The sequence below is a fragment of the Triticum aestivum genome, chromosome 3A (assembly GCF_018294505.1).
Source record: "Triticum aestivum cultivar Chinese Spring chromosome 3A, IWGSC CS RefSeq v2.1, whole genome shotgun sequence".
Classification (NCBI taxonomy): Eukaryota; Viridiplantae; Streptophyta; class Magnoliopsida; order Poales; family Poaceae; genus Triticum; species Triticum aestivum.
Genome location: NC_057800.1, coordinates 16920593 through 16926413, shown reverse-complemented (window position 1 = coordinate 16926413; position 5821 = coordinate 16920593). Strand labels below are relative to the sequence as shown.

The following is a 5821-nucleotide window of genomic DNA, read 5'->3' as shown; positions in this document are numbered from 1 at the left end:
ATATGCAAGGGATAATGGAAACGATTCCCAAGCTCTTCGTAATGCTGAAATTGACGAAGGTAGAAATCAAGAAAAACATCAAGTGTTGATGGTTGACGAGACCACTAGTTTCAAGAAAAGGGCAAAGGAAAAAAAGGGGGAACTTCAAGAAGAATGGCAAGCAAGTTGCTGCTCAAGTGAAGAAGCCCAAGTCTGGTCCTAAGCCTGAGACTAAGTGCTTCTACTGCAAAGGGACTGGTCACTAGAAGAGGAACTACCCAAGTATTTGGCGGATAAGAAAGGATGGTAAAGTAAACAAAGGTATATTTGATATACATGTTATTGATGTGTAGTTTACTAGTGTTCATAGCAACCCCTCAATATTTGGTACTAGTTCAGTTGCTAAGATTAGTAACTTGAATCAGGGGTTGCAGAATGAACAGAGACTAGTTAAGGGTAAGGTGACGATGTGTGTTTGAAGTAGTTCCAAGATTGATATGATCATCATAGCACACTCCCTATACTTTCGGGATTAGTGTTGAACCTAAATAAGTGTTATTTGGTGTTTGCGTTGAGCATAAATATGATCTGATCATGTTTATTGCAATACGGTTATTCATTTAAGTAAGAGAATAAATTGTTGTTCTTTTTACATGAATAAAACCTTATATGGTTACACACCCAATGAAAATGGTTCGTTGGATCTCGATCGTAGTGATACACATATTCATAATATGGAAATCAAAAGATGCAAAGTTAATCACTACAAGAAATATGTCAACTTATGACCACCACTATTGGTCACTGAAAGGTCACAAATTTCCATTTATGACCTTTTTGTGACCAAAAACATAAGGTTAAAAGCTGGGCGTCGTAAACTAACTATAGCGACCTTTCTTTTGGAATAGTCGCAAACGTTTATGACCAAAATACGTCTACTGTGGCGTTTTGGTCACTAGCAACGTCCCCAAGCCACGTAGGCATCCAGCGTGGCAATCTGACGTGGCACAAGATTCAGCCCGGTCCAATTCAGTGTTTATATGGGCCGAGCCCATTAATTCAGCCCATTTATATGTTTTCTATGAATTTTTTGTCAGCTTCATGGACCAAGCCCAACATTGCAGCCTTTTTATTTTTGGCCCATGGCCTTTTTGTCTCAACAGTTTCATTTTTTTTCTTTTTTTATAAATTGGGTTCACTAGTCAGGTGGGTCCCCATTGTCAGGTTCTAGTACTGGGTCCTAGCCATCAGGGCAATATTCTTCATTTTTTATTTCACGCAAATAAATACCTGGTATTGAAATTGGCACACAGAAAACACACGAAATACTTCAAATATTATCAACCATCAAAGTGCTACATCATATAACACACATACAAATGTGATCAGCATCAAGTTTACAATCAGATAACAAGCTCCACAAGTGTACAATCACATGAGCCAGGTTCTGCTACATCATACACACATACAAATAGGAGCAGCATAAAGGGCTTCATTAATGCAAAACTTGACACTTGACAGCAATGTTAGAACTATGCTTCCTCCGACTTCTTTGTCCTGATGCTCACGAAGAAACATGAAAGCCCAGCATCTGCATGTTACAGAACAAAATGTTTAGGAACAAAATAGAAGTAAATCTAACAGCATATTTAACAATAAATAACAGAATAATGAAGTTAACGAGACATTTTAAAATCAACTTGACAGTTGACAGCAATGTTTGCATTGGACACATCCAAAACTAAAATTATACATAAATGCCTAAATTCCAATGCCAAATGCCTCAGTTTAGTAAACACTAAGCATGGTACATAGTAAATATTGGACACAACCAAAACTGAAATCATTTACTCTATCAAGCAACAATGATGCAACACACAAGAAAAGAGAGATGCACAACGGAGCAGCATCATATATCACACAATATGGACACTGCCAGCTCACCGAAGAACTTGTGGTCGCCGCCGTACATAGCCACCATAACGCCGGTCACCTCGTTGATCTTGTCCTGGAAGTTCTCTAACTCCAGGTTGTTCCACTGCAGCTCGGTATTTTCTCAACCGTATGTGTACATGCATCATGTCATACATAAAATATTCTAGTCAATATTCTCAGCTAACTTTGATGTAATGAAAATAATTACTTAAGGACTTGGGGTAAAAATTGATATTAGACATCAAAATTAGCAGCGCTCATTTCAACCATGTTCAGACTAACTTGAGGTAAATTAGCAGTAATGATATTAGTTACAAGCTAGGTGTGTAACTGTTGTCAACACCACCACCACCAGAGACACGCAAGATAAGCATCAACACCACCATGATTTTGATATCAGCCACTCCATATCACCAGAGCATCACAGGGGCACATATGTAAAGCAAGTACACGTGGGCAGCTACTGACAGACCCTAGAACCACATGAATTTATCACCAGAGAGCTCCAGTAGGAGTTGATGCTTGGTTACAACATCTAGCAGCAACTAGTACAGCCCCACGTCCAACCCAAATCATGGCCAAGGCCATGCAGGAGCTACATCAGAGAAGAAGGAATGGGGAGGAGCTCTCCTAACAATGAAAAATAGCTGCAAAATTTGAGATCTAATAAGAAACCATGCATATAGCATTCTCATAACAACAAAACTGAGATATATTTGGGAAGGGAAAATGACGAGTATCAACCAAGTGCAAGATAACAGAGCAACTATGTCAAAGTTATTCAGATTTCATGATGTGTGAGTCACATTATACATGCATCAAGCATCAGGCGACCAAGCAAACTGTTCTCGAATAGATACAAAACAAGCATGTATTGACCATCTTACTTGTAGCAAGTACATAAAGGTAATCACTTAACAAGCAGCGCGAACATGAACGAGTCACATGACTAAGTACAATCCAATATCCCAGCTGAGAGCGAACATGTATTTGACATTTCAAGGTAGCACTAGTATATTTTAACTTATCTTGCAACCATCAATATAGTTTGCTTATAAGAAAACATATGGTATGATGCTTATGAGCTAATGACTGTAGCAAGAGTGCTCCCAGCACAATATCACAATTCTGCATTTCTAGCCAGCACAAGGGTTCAGCAAGCCAATGCACAATATCACAATTCTGATAACAGTTTCAATTTTGAGTACACATAATTAAAATATGCAAATTGATTGAGCTATAATAGTTTTGATGTATTTTTATAGTTATGTAGTTCTGCTAAAAGCAAGTTGGAAACTATTATTAGCAAATCATTTTAGCACCTACTCAATGTTTATATCCAAAATTTAAGCATCCAGTTTGTTAGACAAAAGAAATATATGCAAGCAACATCACGAAGAACTCTCCATAAGTTAATTTTCCCAGATGAATTGGACTGTACAACAAGCTCACTTTTGAAAACAAATTACACCAGGCCTGATACACCAAAGAAGAACCTGGAAAAAATGAAGTTCAACTCCTCATCAGCATAACATCAAACATGTTACCATTATTTCATAAGATAACTGGGAATGTAGATTATACTAGTAGTAGAATGTCCAAGAAATACAAGTCTTGATAAGGTAGAAAGAAAACTAAAATGCATTATTTCATAAGAGCATCACTCAGTTACCATCTAACCAGCAGGTACCCGACATCTTTACCCTACTATCCAAATGCAAACAGCTAAAACCAATGGTTCTACATAGCGGCAAACTTTTCTTTTTAAACTACACTGCATCGAGTGGCATTTATGGTAATCATATTAAGTAAATTGCTGCATCTAATTATTATTTTTCAGAAATGGCAATCAAAGGGATTTGCCAACTCTTACCGATCACTTGCTGTTGTTCATTCACAACTGGTATCCTGTGAACTTTGTGCTTGAGCATTAGTGCAGCAGCTTCTTCTCATGAAACAAGCTTAAAAAAACACATTAGCACATCTTACTGAAAATACATTACATTTCTTTATTACAGTAGCTATTATGTTGTAGAGCTGTAGGGCTGTAGTGTAGAGGGAAGCAAAAGTTACCCAAGACAGTCTTCTCTAGAGTCAGAGTTACAGCAGGAGAGGACATGACTTCTCCAATGGTTTAGTCCAACTGCATCATAAGAACAGGCAAGGATGGATCAACGTCACCAAAAAATGCTTATAGACTGAATCTCAGAAACTTACAAAAAAAATCTCACATTATTCTCTAGTATAGTTTAGTGCACATGAGGTCATATCAAAGCCAAACCAAAGATTATTAGAAGTAAGGCGAGAGTCTTAGAAGCAGCGGCCTTTATTAGGGATGTTTCTAACACACATGTCACCGTTTAGTGATGATTTAGACTACAATTAAATAGGTCCTGGAATACAATAATGTGTTAAAAACTAACCGTCGAAGATCAGTTCATACATACTCAATTTGCATCTCGATATTTAACTAGTTAACTGATATTTATTTTCTTAACCTGTAAAAACAATCGAGACAAAATTTTCTATGGGGTTAAACTTTTGTTATTCCTCACTTGCAGGCTGGTTCATATATAGGTAACTGCTCCCCAATGGACATCAGTAATATTCAGCATGTTCGATGCAAAATTCAGGGTAGATGTTTTTACGCACTTGAGGTTATCTTTGAAAGTTCACACCATCTAATTCAACCCCTAAATGTTGTGGTACCACCTTACAGGACTTGAACATGTTAATGGTTAAATTCTTTTAGTTATACAATTTGTGCTTCAGCAGGCACCATTTTCTTTCCGCCCCCAAATGTTCTGTGCATTCGAGGTTATTCTTTGAAGTGCATGCCATCTAGTCCAATCCCTGAATATTCAGGTACCAACCTCAGGGGACCTCAACATGTTATTGTTTGCCTAAATTTGATTATATTTTGTGCTTCAGCATTCAGTATGAACTGAAAGTGCAGCTAGTGGTACTGTAAATCTAACAGTGGGTGGAGCATACAACTGAATTTGACTTTGACATAAATCCATGTTCAGACAAATCAAACAAGACAGGAACAATTCCCAATCCATGCCTTATGTCAGATTAGACATATATTCTAACAAATGATGGTTCGAGATACAATTGGTTGAAGAGCACAGACTCACCCCATTGGAGGCCCTGGCCTTGTCCTTCTTGGAGACGACCCCGATGCACCTGCCCTCGCCATCGACGACGGGCAGGCCGGACTGGGTGACGAAGAGGGCGTCGATCTCGGCCAGCTTCTGGTCCGGCGTGGCCACCTCCACCGGGCGCGACATCACCTCCCCGAGCTTCGCCGTGGGGCTCATCTGCAGCAGACCAACCGAACCAGATTCAATTCGATGCAGTCGCGACGGAACTGCCAGAAACCCATTAGATCCAGCCAAAAAAAGGTGAAAAGAACGCATCTGGCAAGAAGGCGAGCGAGCGACGGACGGACCTTGTCGGTGGAGACGATCTGGGACTCGAGGTACTGGCGGAGGTCGTCGTAGCTGGCGAGGGAGAAGTTGTCGGGCCACTCGCCGGACAGCACGCCCTCGGGGTTCTCGTCTGATGAGGGAGGGGAGGGGAGAGCCAAGGTCGTGGCCGGCGGCGAGGTGAGGGACATGGGGGAGGTGGGTGGCGGCGATGGGAGGGATCTGGATCTGAGCGTTAGGGTTCGTCACGCGGGGAGAGAAAGGAGTGGTGTGCGGTGGGGCTGGAGGTGGAGGTGGAGGCCACGCGGAGGCGGACGGCGGCGGATCTGAGGGAGGGAGAGGGGAGACGGTGGGAGACAGAGGCGAGGCGGAGAGGGAAGGACGGTGGCGGTGGCAATCTAGAAAGGAGGAGGTGGCGGCTGTGATCTGGAAGGGAGGAGGAGTGGTGTGCGGGGGAGAGAGGGGCTAGGGTTCGC

General features: G+C 41.2%; 1 pseudogene; it reads right to left on the bottom strand.

The window, feature by feature from the left end:
• Positions 1-3728: 3728 nt before the first annotated feature.
• Positions 3729-5536, bottom strand: LOC123056620 (uncharacterized; annotated as a pseudogene).
• Between the last annotated feature and the right edge of the window lie 285 nt (positions 5537-5821).